We start from the raw sequence: 16,557 nt of genomic DNA, 5'->3' as shown, positions 1-16,557 counted from the left end.
ATTATGCATATATGCTCATTCTGTGTCTCGCGATTATACTGTATAATCATAACCTTGAAACGTAAAGGGTGCACTCCCTCGCTTCTCCCTCTCTGTTCGATCGCGGAAGACTATTCAACTACCTACTGTCTTACTACTCGTACTAACAGCGTTTGACAGTGGCACAACGAAAACCATAATCTTCAAGAAAACAATCTCACTGGACAGTGTGGGAAGAGAAATATTTTTGTTGTAAGTTTGGCGAAAGCGTTAAATATTTGCTGTGTGTAAAGGTATAGGCCCACAAAGCAATATAAAAATGTATTATACAATATGCCATGCACAACATGCCCAAGTGACAGGTATGACGCTTATGTAATATGCAGTTCATATACGTAGATGGTGATTATTATTATTATTATTATTATTATTATTATTATTATTATTATTATTATTATTATTATTATTATTATGCTCTATAAAAGAAAAGTATACGAACCCTCACAGTATGCAAGCAATTATTTATTAAGCACTTAGATAAATTGCATGATGACTCATATTCAAAATATCTGTATAGGATTTGTCTTCTTCCTTCCCATTTTAGAGAGTACACAACATAAGTTACCAAAGCAGGCTGCTGGAAGTTGATGTACTTACGTAACAAGATAACAAATCAGTTACATGTATACGAGTCATCTACAACACACAATAGAAACAGGAACTCAATAATAATAATAATAATAATAATAATAATAATAATAATAATAATAAAAACGGCCTACTGGTATACCCACAGGTCCTAAACACGCGATATGACCACAGATGTTAAAGAGTGTATAAATAAACTTCACAAAATAAAAGAATAGAATGCCAAGTGAGGCAGTATCAGTGCAGTTCACCCCGCTACAGGACTAAACTAACACCAGTAAGAAGCATAACCTTAGCCATGTAGAAGTAATGATTAAAGTAGACCTACTATAAGTTCCTAAATTAAATTAAAATATTCATGTTCAGTGGTGGACAGTGGGTTCAAAACTTGGGGAGGCCAGCAAGTGATGAAGGGTTACAAATAAAAACTATTTAAAAATACATATACCGGTACTCACATTACTTGAACAGCAAATTCACTCGATGATCCTTCTTCTTTGCAAAGCGATCGATCAGATCATCATTCCATGTGGGTCGACTCTGAAGTTTGTGGAGGATCCCCGTTTCAATAGATATACATGCCAATGCTGAGAGCCGTTCTTGAGTCATGGAGTTTCTCAAAAAAGTTTTTACGCGATTCAAACACGAAAAACTCCTTTCCACGGAAGCACTTGTGGAAGGAATTGTGGCTATAAGACAGAAAAGTTTAAAGGCATTGGGAAGAATTTCACTTGTTTCACTTTCAATCATCTTCTTTATCAGTTCGCTCAAACTCTTGCCATGGAATGTCTCCTTGTGCAATGGAGAAAACACAGTTTGAAGCTCAACACGCAATTTCACACTGTCAAAATAAGTTTCATAATTCTGAAATAATGAATCTAGTGCTTCAGTAGGGAAATGCTGACTAAAAATTGAAAATCGAGTAGTGTCACCTAATTCAAGAAACTTCAATTTCTCATAATTTTGAAATCTTGATGCCAACTGTGTTAAAATATTGTCCAAAATTTCGAAGTACAGTTGCTTATACTTGTAAGGAGCACATTATTCCATTAATTCATTTCTTCTTAAAGAAGTCAATGAATCTGACCTGGTAGCAGTTTCAGCAGCCTCCATGAATACACTGTATTGCTGATCACTCCTTAAATTTCTTATGTACAAGACACAATCTGAAATTGCATTGATACACATCCGAATATAATTTGTTTTCTTCTGAAGAATATTAAATAATAACTCAGTTTTATTAAATATTTCTTGGAAAGTCAAGAGAAGAAAAACAAAATTGAAATCACGTAGGTTGTTTATAAATCCTTGTGCTTCCCTTGCTGAATTACCGTTTGAATCCGGGAAATCTATTATTTCATTGAAAGCTTCGATTAATTTTACCCTTTTTGTGTGCACTACAGAAATGAGTTTGGTATTAGAATTCCACCTGACATCACTGCTTGTAGGCAAACGTTGTTCCACAATTCTGTCGAGAATAGCAATACGCTTTGAGGACCGATTAAAAAAAGGCAGGTATTCCATGAAGTGTCGAGAAAAAAATTTTCACAGACTTAATTTTAGAACGACTCTGTTGTAAAACTAAATTCAATCTGTGTGCAAAACAGTGAGTAAATAAAGCTTGTGGAGCAAGCTCATTAACTTTAGCTTTCAAGCCATTCAACTCACCCGCCATAACACTTGTGCCATCATAGGTTTGAGCCACTAACTTTGAACATCGTATTTCTGAAGAACATTACACAAGCCTTCAGCATTTCTGCTTTCACTAACATCATGAAAACCAAGGAAAAACTCTTGAATATCACCTTCTGTGTCAACTAGCCTAACAGCGATAGAACACTGAGATTGTTTCAGTGATGTCAGTCGTCTTGTCAACAATAAAGGCAAAGAAAGGGGCCTCATTAATTCTTTTTCCAATGAAATCTTGTATTTCTTCTTCAATGCACTGAATGAGTTCATTCTGAATTGTTTTTGATACCCTCTAAAGTATCCCATATTCTCCCAATGTTTTTTTAATGCCACATCCCTGCTTAGAACTAGAAGAAATGTAGTTTTAAAATTTCCAGGGTTTAGAGAGCATTCCTTTTCATCACGGCCTCTGAACGCGATTTCTTGCGCAGCCAGAGCACACGTGACATCAATTAAAATTTTGTAAATTTCCCTGTTCAGTTTTACTTCTTCATTGTATTTAATTTTTAACAGTCTATTCTGTTCGCTCAACATTTCCGATATATTAAGGGTTTGTTTACAGAGTCCTTTAAATGCCACGCAACAATTCAAGTGGTCTCTACTTGAGCTGTGCCTAACTACAGCCCTAGACAAGTTTTACATGTCACTGTATGACCAGACGCCTTTGTTATTACTTAAAAGTATACATGGCCAACAAAACAGATTCTCCTTCGTACTGCTACCACACAGCCACTTGTGTTGATCGTACCACGAGGATTTAAATGTTCTGGTCTTACCTTTATCATTTTGAAGAAATGAAAATTTCGGAGTAGGTCTACCTTGCTGTAGTATAATTCTTCTGTCGATTTCATTTCGTCGTGAAAAGGGAACCTCCAACAGTGAAACCACAATATCATCTCACATCCATTGCTACAAGCTCACTGCATCAGACTGAAGCGAGGAGCCTAAGCCAAAACCAACTCCTTTCATGGCGTCTTTTTGGTATGAAGCGCGTGAACAAGACAGCTTCCCTATTGGCTAAACAGCTGTTGTCATGGTTTCCAGGAGCTGAGTTCTGCTTTGCCTACCTACTCCCAACTATTAGAACGCAAGGTCGCTAGATGTCACTGTAGTACAGTAACTTCCGTGCTTGTGCTCTGTGTATTCCACCCCATAGTGCTACCTGCAGTGCTTCCTGTTGCTAGCAGCACGAATTACATGTTCCTCCCTAAGACTAGAAACGCGGTCAGTTTGAATATTGCCATCTCAGCTTATGAGAGCTGGGATAACACATTTTTTTGTGTTGTCTCTGACAAAATATTTAGGGAGGCCAGGCCTCCCTTGCCTCCCCTGAAAATCCGCCGCTGTTCATGTTGTAGTAGCTACATTAAGATTTTTATAACAGTATTTAATTCATGTCGGCTACTATGCCAATATCGGTGGATAGTTCTATAGTGTCTTCATATTGGTATTAAGGATACATGCAATTTACTATAAAGAAATTGTTAAGTACTAAACAAATAGGCCTACCTATTTTTGTCAGCGTTTTCAGTTTTGATTCGTACTCTGGTTATTTCAGTTATTCGTGTTTTATTCACTTCTTAGTGTTTAACTGGTGTTATACTGGTATGCACTTTAATACCAGTAAAATGTCCTAAACTGACATAATACTGGTATTAAGGATTTGCGTTGTTCTTAATCGGTATTAAAAATATCGGAAAAAATACCAGTATTTACCTCTATTTTCAATAGTGATATGGTCTCTGGTTTGAAGTCATCAATAGATGTAGGTTCTGTCTGAAAAATTTGCTGTTTCACAAATCTCCAAGAAAGAAATCAAGGAGTCGGAATTCTGGTGACTGGAGGACATGACTGAGGTCCACCTCGTCCAACCTCGTCAGTTTCTGATGAACTGTTGGAGCATAATGTGCTGTGGCTCCATTTTGTTGAAACCACATTCTTATCTGTTTATTCAGTAGCAAATCATACAGGAACTCCATTACAGTGCTGTCCAGTAATTCCTCATATGTGTGTTGGTTTACTTTTCCATCAAAGAAATATGGTCCCACAACCATATCACCTAGAACAGTGGTTCCCAAAGTGTACTCTGCAGATCCCTGGGAATCCGCCAACACTTATCAGAGGATTCATGTTTGGTAATATATGATATGATATATATGATATGATATTTATTTGTCAATCAACTTTACAATTCACAGTTATAGTGGACCTTCACATTTCTGTTTTTCGATCCACCATCCCTTTAATACATATAACTCTTTTCTATTAATGTATTCTTTGCCGAGAATTTCTTGATTACTTTCTAATGTTCTGTTATGACTGAATTGCTATATGTCCTTCCCCCTCTATCCTCTTCTATTCTCTCCCTCTTACCTAGACTGTCTCCCTTCCATTTCTCGCTCACCTATTAAATATTGCATATTCCTTCCTTAATAATTTGCGTTATTTATTTATTTTCTTCTCTACCCTCAAATTCTACATACTCTTAATCATTGTTTTCCCGCTATTTTCTCCTACATTACTTGCTGACTTTTCCGTTTACTCTTATTTACAACACTTACATCACTTTTTTTTATCCTCTGTTTATTTACATATTTATCTCTTTCTTTTCGCTTCACTCCTAAATTTCCTACTTTATTACCTCTTTCCATATATTTATTTCTATAACACTCCTACAGTTGTAGTACCCCTGATACTACTCCCAACCCATAACATTGAAAAACTGAAATATGTAATTCACTTAATTACACTTGCAATTTCTCTCTCATTCCACTTCACATTTTTGTATTCATTGTTTGATAGTCTATCTTATTCCACTCTTACCCAATCTTCTTACACTTAACACTTTCTTCTCTGTTCCTTTTGCCACCCCTAACTTTCTTGCACTCACTTTTTAGCACTCTTCTTCTTCTTCTTCTTCTTCTTCTTCGCTAATAACCTCTCCAAAGCCCTATCTATTCTGTCCTCACAATCACTAATATCTGGTAGTCGCTTCATTCCTTCACTTGTTCTTCACATGTCTTCTCTTGCATTTCCTCCATTAGTCTTGTCTATGCTCCTGACCTCAGACACTTCCAGCTGTTTCCCTAATCCTTCGTCTGCAGTATTTTGTATCTGCTTCACGTTTTGTTTTCCTCCTTGGTTTATTCTGGTCAGCTGTTTCGTACTCGAAGTAGGCGTCAGATATCGACATTGTACATCTCTCGTTTCGTTGATATTGAAGTTTTGTGTTGTTTGCATTTTATCATTCTTCCTAGTGTGCTGCCTTGACGTACGCATATTTTCACGTTCATTGAACCTCCGTTTCACTGCGCCTTGATTCACCTGGCTTTGCTCAATTTCAGTCCAAAACTCTGGTTTGTCACAATTCTTTTCACAGTATTCGAGAACGTACACTTTATCATTGATTTTCAATTTATGTAATGCCTCAGACTAAGTCAGATCTTCCCTCTAGTTCACTTTTACACTTCACACGTCTTAGTTTGCACTTCCTTGTCTTTAACTATCACATAACTCGCTGCATTTTTATACAAGTTTCATCTATTTTCTCGCACATCTTTTTTAGTTCCCTCTCAATATCACCCACGGTTGGTGGCCTTTGACCATCTGCGCTCTCGTCTGTTGTATTCTCGACTTCTTTCTTCTCTTCCCCGCAGTCCCTTTCGTAACTTGCACTCGCAAAGACTCCTTTCCTTATACTCTCCGTATTCCCCTTCGATGATTCTCCTGTTATTCTGAACCCTGGACTCCTCTCCTTCTCTTTCCTTCTTCTTACCTCTATTATCCGCTCACATGATTCATAGCCATCAGTAGCTCCCCCTTCTTCACTAGACTCATTCATCATTACACAACTTAAACCTTTCTTTATCTTATCATTCGCATATTTCCTTACCGCTGTAGCCTTTATGCCACTCTTCTTAGAAGTGTACTTCTCCCTGTCTGCTAGCTTGGTAGAATTATGCTTGGTGGTCCGTTTTTTGCACCCTGGTTCAATGTCTTCTTTCTGCGTGTGTTACCTTCTTGATCCGGCTCCTGATTCATCATTTTCCGCCACATTCCTCTCGTATTCTACATTAGCTCCAATGTTCTCTTTCGAAGTCGGTTGCTCTGTTCGCTTGATTTCCTTCTCTACTCCTGCTTTCGATTCCCGCTGCGCGTGTTTGTCAGTCTGCCTCTGATGTTTCACTGCCACGTTATTTAATCCAAATTCCGGATGATTTATGTTCTTCTCACAAAACTCCAGGTCATAGTATCTCCCGTTGACTTTCAGTTTGTCTTCATATATCTTAGCAAAATGTCCCTTATCTCTAGCAGCTTTCATGAACGGTATCAGTGATTTGCGTCTTCTTCTTGTTTCATAGTCTACGTCTTTTTCAACCCTTATTTTCGTCATTCTTAATTTTCTTAAGTTCCTTAAGATAATTTCTCTTGTTCTCATGCTTACGAATGATATTAAAATAGGTCTAAATCTTCCTTTCCCAATTCTATAAGTCTGTTCAATGTGGCCCACTCTCACATCGATACCAAAAATCTTATCGCACACGTTACATACAGTCTCATATGTATCCATTTCATATTCATGACCCTCTTCTTCCACCCCGAAGAATATTAAATTCTTCTTTCTTTGTTTATCTTCATAATATTTGATTTTCTCTTTCATTCCCGTACCAGATAATCAATCTTCACACTGATGTTATCTATTCTGCACTTCAAACTTTCTGATGCTACTGTATATCCACTTGATTCTTCGAGTTTCCTGTACTGTTCTGCAGTTGTAGTCCTCCATTCCTAGCTTCATTTCTCCCCTTCTTTATCACTTCTCATTGTAACACTTTATCCATTTTCTTTTGTACCTTCTGCTCTATCACTCACTCATAGGTCATTGCCTCTCTATGCTGTTCAGTCTCCGCTCCTTCAGCACACATCCTTACTTGGCTAAAACTCGCTGATGACTAGTTGGTAATATATATATTTTGAAATAACAAAATATTACCTTTTTATCGAAGCGATTGTACAGTACTTCGATCTTTTGTGAAAAACACGACATTATTTTTTCAGTTAAGGTAGTCAATTCTAATGAAAATTTTTGTCTGCTTGGCGAAGGTGGCGAGTTATTAGTTCTTATTGCCTAGGAGTGTGTGAATGTTTGCAGTTTTTTCTCTTGAGATCAACAATGTAAGAATAAGTTTTGTATATGTGCTCGGAGACTTATTGTCTTAATTGTAAAATAAATTTAACAATGTTATTTATTCAGCAATAAATTTTGACACGTATTTTTATAAAAGAAACAAATTTCATCCTTTGTTGTGCATACGTTCTGCTTCTGTTACTTTTATTGTGAAGTCAATTTTTATTCATACAGTACGAGCAGGCTTATGTGAGGTGTTCGTGTTAAACTGTGTGTTAATAACCATGTGTCTTTGATTCCGAACATAATAATATTTTAATTTAATATTACGAATAATTTTAATTTTCTTATTATACAGTGTTGTCTTAATGTATTGGTGGGTAATAAATACAATAAAAATATTAGTTCTACAAATTCAGAAAATAGTCGATCGCCTTGTCATGTATCACACTCCAGTTCTCCAAATTTAAAAACGAGTGAATCAACCAAAAAACGAAAATATGATGAATCATATTTGGCGCTTGGATTTACGTATACAGACAATAAAATTGCTCTAGGCACCCTTTGTATGCTATGTAAGAAAGTGTTAAGTAACAGTTCTTTATTGCCCTCAAAACTGCATAGACATTTGGAAACAAACCACCCCGAATGTAAGAACAAGACAATGTAAACTTGAAGGGTTAAAACAGTGTCAGAATATGTTGGTGAAAAGTGCGAAAAACGACAATGAAAGTGCTACAGAGGCATCATACCTGGTGAGTTGTGAGAGGAGCAAACAGCACTATTTTTCATATTAGCAATTTGAAGGTTTTTTTTTTTGTAATTATGCATGTAATTACTGAAAAAATACACATAGTTTATAAATACTACTGCATGTTTATGAACTCATGGCTATGCATGGTAATTAATGTAGTTGTACACATATTGTCGGTGTTAAATACATACAGAATATAAATATGGAGGCATATTAAATTTTTATCTATATTAATCTAGTGATTAATTTAATTTTATTTGAGGATCCGTGAAACTTTTTTCAAGTCAAAAGGGATCCGCGATCAAAAAAGTTTGGGAATCACTGACCTAAAATTCCACACCACACCATAACTTTTGGAGCACCACAGTTGTTTGCTTCATACAAGTACATAGCTGCAAATACATTTTTATATTAGTGGAAATATACCTAGTTTTTTGAGAGAGAGGTAAGTGTTACAAAAAAGTAAAGAATGTTAATGAACTTAGTTTCAGTTAATGGTTACATTCCTTGAAAGCAATTCATAGCGCATAATGCCCTCTTTATCCCCCACTAACTTAGATGCATAACATCATCTTCTGTGGATGGACACTAACTTTTGTACGGCCACCTGCGTGGCTCAGTTGGTTAAGGTGCTTGCCTGATGGTATGAAGTTGTGCTTGGACGCAGATTTGATCCCCGCTTGGGCTGATTACCTAGTTGGGTTTTTTCAGAGGTTTTCCCCAACCATAAGGTGAATGCCATGTAATCTATGGCGAATCCTCGGCCTTATGTCGCCAAATACCATCTCGCTATCACCAATCTCATCGACCCTAAATAACCTCGTAGTTGATCCAGCATCGTTAAATAACCAACTAAAAAAAAAAACTTTTGTATGGGGTGTTGTGTGTTTGAACGAAGGATCATTTTCTTGCAGTGCTTTTTCCGATGACATTCTCCCCTTACATAGTATAAATGTTTCGAGCCGCCACCATTGCCTTTGCTGCTCTGTTAAACTCAAACAGAAGAATATATCGAAAGTGTTCTTTTTTTTTTTTTTTCAATTTGACACTCCAACTTCTTTAGCCCACAAATAGCACAGCAAAATTCAAGACATATTTACAATAGAACACTCTAAATAACAAATTACAAATGATAAACAATCTTCCAATAACGCAGTGTTGTGATGAACAAAAATTCTACGAACTTATGCATCAACCTAATAGCACAAGAGTGATTCATATAAAACTGGTGGTTTTAAAATAGCATAACTTTATGTACATTGCATCCTTTTGGAGGGGGTTTCATTTAAACGATGTAGAAATTGTGGATTTCCTGTGGAGTCACCTTAAGGATGTAGTTGATGGAAATCAACCATGAATAATTGATGATTTTAAGACCAACACCACCATTATTAATGGCATTGACTGGAGCATATTACAGCGAACTGCCAGAAATATGTGATGATATGGGTCTACAGGAAGCTCGGGAGGTCATTTTGGGCATACAGGGTGGAAGGTAACCTTTTACAATCCTTCTGGGATGTGATGTCTCGAATTATGACAAACAAGAAAGTCTAATAATATTTTGTTCCCAGAAGGACTGTTTTCGAAACAAATGGTCTTTTGTAACTTGAAATTATGATTTAAGTTTTTCATGACACTGTCCAAAATTGGATTTTTATCTCATGTAGGATGATAGAGTAAGCTATGTATGGCCATGTTACATTAGTATTTATATGGAAAATAACACAGATTTCGAATAAATCGCGTTAATAGCCGTGTACACATTGCATGGGAACAGGCTACGTGCAGTTCGAAGCAGTTAAAACACGACGAGATGCCACAGTTTTCTAATCGTGAGTATCTGGATGTGTTATTAATTTATGGCGAAACTGTCACAATGCTGCTGCAGCTGCTCGCTTATGGGTATACCGTGACAGATAACTGGATCAGGAGTGTGAAAGTTGTAGACACGCAAATGGTGGACACTTTGAGCAATATACCTTTAAAATACACTGTAGAGAATAGTGTACAAAATTTAACAGTGTACCTCACATTGTGTACCATTTTCATTTAGTTTCAAAGTTGTTTATTTCTTCCAAACATTGTATTGTAATTGAGTTGGAGTGACATCAACTGTTGTTGTTTTCTAATGCCAGGCGTTTGACAATAAAGTCATTTGACCTCTTGCACTCCAATATTTTTCAAAGATGTTATCATGACCAGCCACTGAAGCACAGATTTTGAGGTGTTCCGAATCCATTTCTTGGTTTGAGTTGCACAATGGGCAGTTAGGGGACTGATATATTCCAATTCTATGCAGGTGTTTGGCCAAACAATCACTAAATGCAGCTACAAACGATTTTCGTGGTAAATCGGGAATTAACTGTGGATTTTGATGCAGAGAGTTTCATTTTTTCCCTTGGGATTGTGTTATCAAATTTTGTTTGCTGAAGTCTAAGTATGTAGATTTAATAAATCTGTAAGTAGCAGTGCTGTCCTTCTTTGCTAAAGCATCCGCATTATCGTTTCCCAGGATTCCACAATGGGATGTTATCCATTGGAATACAATTCTTTTATTGAGTGATATTAATTGAGAGAGCATTTTAGTTATTTCTGCTGTTTGAGATGAAGGTGTGTGTTTAGAGACTATTGATAGAATAGCTGCTTTGGAGTCTGACAATATAACTGTGTGATCCTCAGTGTGAAATAATACTGTATTTAAAGGATTAATTTTGTTTATGCATAATTTTTCATTCTACTGTATTATTAATGAAATCGCCTTAACATGTAACGAAAACTACGTGTTTGTTCGTACTAAATTTAATGCTGAAACGATACAATAACGAATAACATAGTTCGATAACGATACAGTAGATAACGAATAACATAGTTCATGTAATTAACATGTTACGATTACATAAATTTTGATTTGACTGCATTCTCAACAGATGTTTTTGTTTACAAAACAGTATGTGTGTACATGCTCTCAAAACCCCTGCCAAGTAGATGATTAAAGCGGCATTCATTATGCTGGGATGCAATGATCTCTCGAAGTAAAACTGCTGCTGTCTACAACGTTGCAACATTGCAACATTCGTTTTCTTGAAATATTACAAAAACTATTGGTCGTATGAAAAAATATTATTTGACAAAATGTTCCCAAATGACATGATCTGTTATGTGTGTGAAGGATTGTAAAAGGTTACCTTCTACGCTGTATATTGGAAGTGTAAGTAATTCTTCCAGAGATACTTAACATTTAGAAATTAGTTGCCTGTTCATAGCTGCCATTAAAGGGAAATTGGATAATTTTAAAATCACCCATTTTATGGAGATCACTTTGTATCTTTGCAACATAGTGGTGCCTCCTTTGTATCTCTGCAAGTAGGTGATAAGAACCAATAGTATGTTCTAGTTCTAATGTTTCCAGTGCTTCGTGATAGCTTCTCCATTTGCCATCATGGATTTCTTCTTTCAAGACCTATCTGTTATATTTCTTAGTTTTTTATTACACGCTTGTATATAGCTGTTGTGAATTTTGTGATTTAGAGATAGGTGTTACTTGTCTTTGACATTGATTATTATAAATTTTGTCGTTACAGTACCGAGTACTTTTCTGTGCATTTTAGGTGTATGAGATGTGTTCTGTATAGTTCTTACTTTTTCATTGTGGTTCTCTTCAATAACAGATCAGCATGCGAATTTATACTCTGAATCCTCTTGGCTTATGTTAGTTCTGTAGCAGTTATTTTCTTTCAACTCCTGAAGAAGTTAGTAATTGGAAACATCTTCCTCCTGCATAAAATAGGCCATAAAATACATTATCGGTTGCTTAGAATTGGTTTTCAAGCAGACATTTTATGGTTAATTATTATTGTTATAGATACGACTAGGAAATAATTTTTATATAAATTTTGTGTAGTATTTATTTATTTATTCTGGTGTAATTAAGGCTATCAGGCCTTCTCTTCCACACCACCAGAAATAGAAATACAATAATAGAAATAAAAAGAAAAATCACACTACAAAGTAAAGCCACACAAAAATAAACACAGATTGCAGTCACACATACTTTAGATGAGTGATTAAATATCGTAATTAATTATATTCTAACTAATAATTAACATAAACAAGAAACTTGTAATTTTAATCTAGAGTAAAAAAAACACAACACTTGCAGCAATACCTAAAAAGCATTAAATAAGACAAAATTTTTCAATTTAATTTTGAATTGTGATAAAGTCTGGCAGTCCCTGACGTCATTAGGTAACGAATTCCAGAAGCGAGGTATTTCTACAGTGTAGGAGGATGAGTATAAAGACATTCTGTGTTGAGGAATAGAAAGAAGTGCTTGATGCTGGTTTCGAATAGTTGTAAGAAATTGAAAGCATGATAGCAGATAATTCGAAGTAGAAGTATGCATGATTCTAAATAGAAGAGACAGTGAATGTATTGTTCTTCATTCCTTCAGACGCACCCATAAAAGTAGCTGGAGGGAAGGCGTTATATGGTCAAATTTACGAGTATTGCAGATCAATCAATCGTATGCACACATTATGAACACGTTGTAGTCTCTCAGCTAAGAGTGAACTTACATTAGTTAGCAAGGAATGGCAATAATCAAAATGGGGCATTACAAGCGTCTGAATAAGATTGTTTTTTAGACTAAGTGGTAGAAATTCTTTCACATGAAACAAGGAGTGAAGTTGAGAAAATATTTTTTTGCATATGTGTGTTACTTGAGCATTCCAATTTAGATCGCTATCCATAAAAATGCCAAGATTTTTAACTGTTTCACTGTATTTAACAATAATCCTATTCAATATTATATGTGGTGTAGTATTACTATTAAGAGTGCTACATAGATGATTATGCCCCATTACGATTGCTTGCACTGGTCTCGTCAGAATGGAAATGCAAATAAATTTGCAAGTTGTCAGCATACATATGGTATCTGCAGTGCTTTATCATTTTAGTCACGTCAGTAATATAGATAATGAAGAGTAAAGGTCCGAGCACTGATTCTTGTTGAATTCCAGATTTCGCGACACGCCATTTTGAAGAATAAGCGCTTGCAATGACACATTGTTGACGTTTGCGAAGGTATAATTCGAACGAAATAATGGAACTTTCAGAAAGATTCAGAAGTTTTAATTTACATAATAGAAGGTCCGTGTCTACTGTATCAAATGCCTTACTGAAGTCAAGTAATGTTAGTAATGTTAATTCACGTATATCCTCATCAGTGGTGGTTGATTAAGGCAAGTGAGGCCGGGCCTCAGTCACTTGGCTTAACTGAAATAACATTTTGTGTTTTTATGTAATGTATTAGTTATTTGAATATTTGAAAACTTTGTGATGTAGATAGACCTGTTTTGCAGTAAAATTTGTTCCTGAGGCAGGATCGCTCGTGATGGGTTTGCTTCTGCATTTCATGTGTCTTCGCGAGCTTTTGAGGTTGCACTTAAAACATTGTAGCTGAGGCACAATACATCTGGCCTCACGGCCTGGTCAGGTTTCACTCCTGCCATCCATGGGCTGGCCTCAAGGGTAGAGTGGGAATAGCAATGATGACTTGTCTTCCTAAATAGGCCATAAATAACAAAAATTCCAGCTCTTTGGCAGGCAGAGACCCACACTATTCTCTCCTCTTATGTCTTTGTTTATGACTTAATTGGGGGTGTTGTACTATTGTACTTCGTAGTACAGTAGTGAATCTGGGCCGATGTTATGTATTTCGGGAAAATATAAACAGAAACAAATGCGAGAAATAATGCTGGTGCAGTTAATTCATTGTTAGAGTGCCCTTTTTCGAGAAGAAATAATATTGAAAGAAAGGAAGTTTTAAATAAAGAGAGAGCCTACCGAGATACCTATGACTGCTGACAATTTTTCTGACAGATAATCTTAAAACGCGAGTTTCTATTGCATCCTGGTATAGGCAACATAAATGGTTAAGTGGTAATGTGGTGCAAAATAAACTTCTCTGTTGGCCTTGTTTGTTGCTGTCAAAGGAAAAAAATAAAAAGAAAAGAAAGAAAGGGGAATTTCAACACATAATATGGGCTGCTTCATCACACTGAAACAATCACTGAAACTCGCAGCAGAACAGCTTATTTGGTGAGTGAAATTATTATTTGTCAATACTAGTGATAATAATAGACTAATAATAATAATAATAATAATAATAATAATAATACAGTAATAATGATATTAATAATATAATAACAATAATAATTAATATCATAAATAAACATTTTCTATCGGCACTTAAACTAGTTGCATCTGGCCTCACCGAGGATTTCAATCACCGGCCGCTACTGATCCTCATTCACTTTTAATAGTGCTATAATCGTACTATGTCCATTTCTGAACCCAGATTGGTATTCATCCAGTAAAACATGTTCAGTTAGATAGTTCATTAGTCTGTTGTTAGTGAACAATATATTCCAGAGCTTTTGATAGAGCAGGTAGGATACTAATAGAACGGAAATCATTTGCACATAATGGGGTTTTAATTTTGGGGATTGGACGGATAAAGGCTTTCTTCCAGAGGTTCGGGTAAGTAGAAGTTATGAGTGAGGCATTGAATATATGTGTTAATGTCGACAGTATTATGTCCAATATTTTCTTCAATAATACTGTGCTAATATTATCCACACCTTCAGCTTTAGAGGTAATACACTTTATTGCCACTGTCACTTCAGTTTCTGTGACATAAGTGAAGAAAAATTTCTCTCTTTAGAATTGGATTCATTTGTAATTCGTGAACTGTGTGCTGTTTGTCGATTGTATTCAAGGTTATTGACTGTTGCAAAATGGTCATTTAGTTCGTCAAGAGAAACTGACGCACTATATACCTGAGTCCTGGGATTTGCTAAACCAATTGTCCATAAGTTTCTCCACAATTTGGAAGAGTCAGGTCAATGGCTTGAGTAGTTCTGTTACATAAGAGTTTATAATAATTATAAGAGATTTCTGTCTTGTCATGTTTAAACATTTTGTACGCAACGTTTCTGTCCATAATCGTACTACATCCATTGTGCTGGTGTCCTTTTTACGTGTTTAGATTTGATAGGAGCATGCTTGTCATATAAATTTATAATATACTCATTTAGTTTAACGACTTTCTTATAACAGTATGTCCGTATTGAGTCCCAGGGAATCTTATTGCATCTTGAAGTAGTTGAGTTGCATCAACACGTTTCAAGTCTCGGTACCTTATGAGTTAGGCGTGGGCTTGGGACATTTAAAAGAATATACTAGATAAATAATACCGTGGTACGAAATTCCCGAAGCCGCACATTGTCCATGTTTTTGTACTTTGTCTGCATTCTTCGTAATAATTAAGTCTAATAGGGATTGGGAAGATTGGGTATAGTGGGTGGGTTCAAGGGGAAGGTCTGCTAGATCAAGAGCCTGGAACATGGTCAATAGGCCTAGATGTCTAGTGTACTTCGAATCAGAGGCTAACAAATTTGTGTTAAAGTCACCCATAATTAAGACGTGTTCATAGTCTGTAATGAATTCCAACAATAATCTCTCGATCTCTGCAATATTGTTAATCTTTGGGGATTGGTAAATAACACAAATAAAACATTTCTGAAAGGTTGCCGAGACTTCTACAAACAACATTTCAGGTTTTTCGGCATACTCGCCAGAAAATGTGTATATTATTTTGGGATTGAGATCTGATCTAACATATGCAGCAGTACCACTCCCTTGTTTTTTTAAACGGTCATTTCTTAATAATGTATAACCATCCAAGTGTAATGTCTCTGAGGATAGTGTAGGCTTTAGCCAAGATTCAGAGATGAAAAGAGCATGCAAATTCTGATTCGAGAATATGGATTGAATTTCGTCAAAGTGTGCAACCATACTCTGAGCGTTAATATGGGCTATGTGAAGGGATGAAGAGTTCTTGGAAAATGCTGTTGTTAAAATGTTGAATGCTTCAGGGTGAGAGAGAGGGTTCTGGTCAGCAGGTATAGAGGAATGGGGTGAACAAAGGTCACTGTACAATGTTCTATCAGAGACAACCGGATTATTACTGTAAAAAATCAGGGTATCCTACCTAAGAAAACAAAAATTTTATATATAAAATATGAAGTTACTACAAGTAAAGATTTCCTATTAATTGATAACTTGACTAGAATTAAGTTGAAATAAATGAAGATGCATAGACAGTACTGGCAATTACAGGTATAAATAAGTAATTTAGACTTTCATAATGAATATCATATAACTTAGAAGACAGCAAAAAGTAGACAAAAGAAAGCAAAGAAATTTTAGACTAATTGTAATTATACTTTACTTACGTAATTACTAAATGAGCACAAGGACACGCACATGCATACACACACTCTAGTGCAGAGCT

The 16,557-nt window shown here is 35.8% G+C and overlaps 1 protein-coding gene across 1 annotated transcript in view; it reads left to right on the top strand.

Moving 5' to 3' along the window:
- Window positions 1–16,557, top strand: part of GMF (Glia maturation factor) — a 79,535-nt gene that overhangs the window by 27,614 nt on the left and 35,364 nt on the right. The window lies entirely within an intron of this gene.

Source organism: Periplaneta americana, chromosome 3 (assembly GCF_040183065.1).
Source record: "Periplaneta americana isolate PAMFEO1 chromosome 3, P.americana_PAMFEO1_priV1, whole genome shotgun sequence".
Lineage (NCBI taxonomy): Eukaryota > Metazoa > Arthropoda > Insecta > Blattodea > Blattidae > Periplaneta > Periplaneta americana.
The sequence above is the reverse complement of the archived record's forward strand: the minus strand, read 5'-3'. Positions and strand labels throughout refer to the sequence as shown.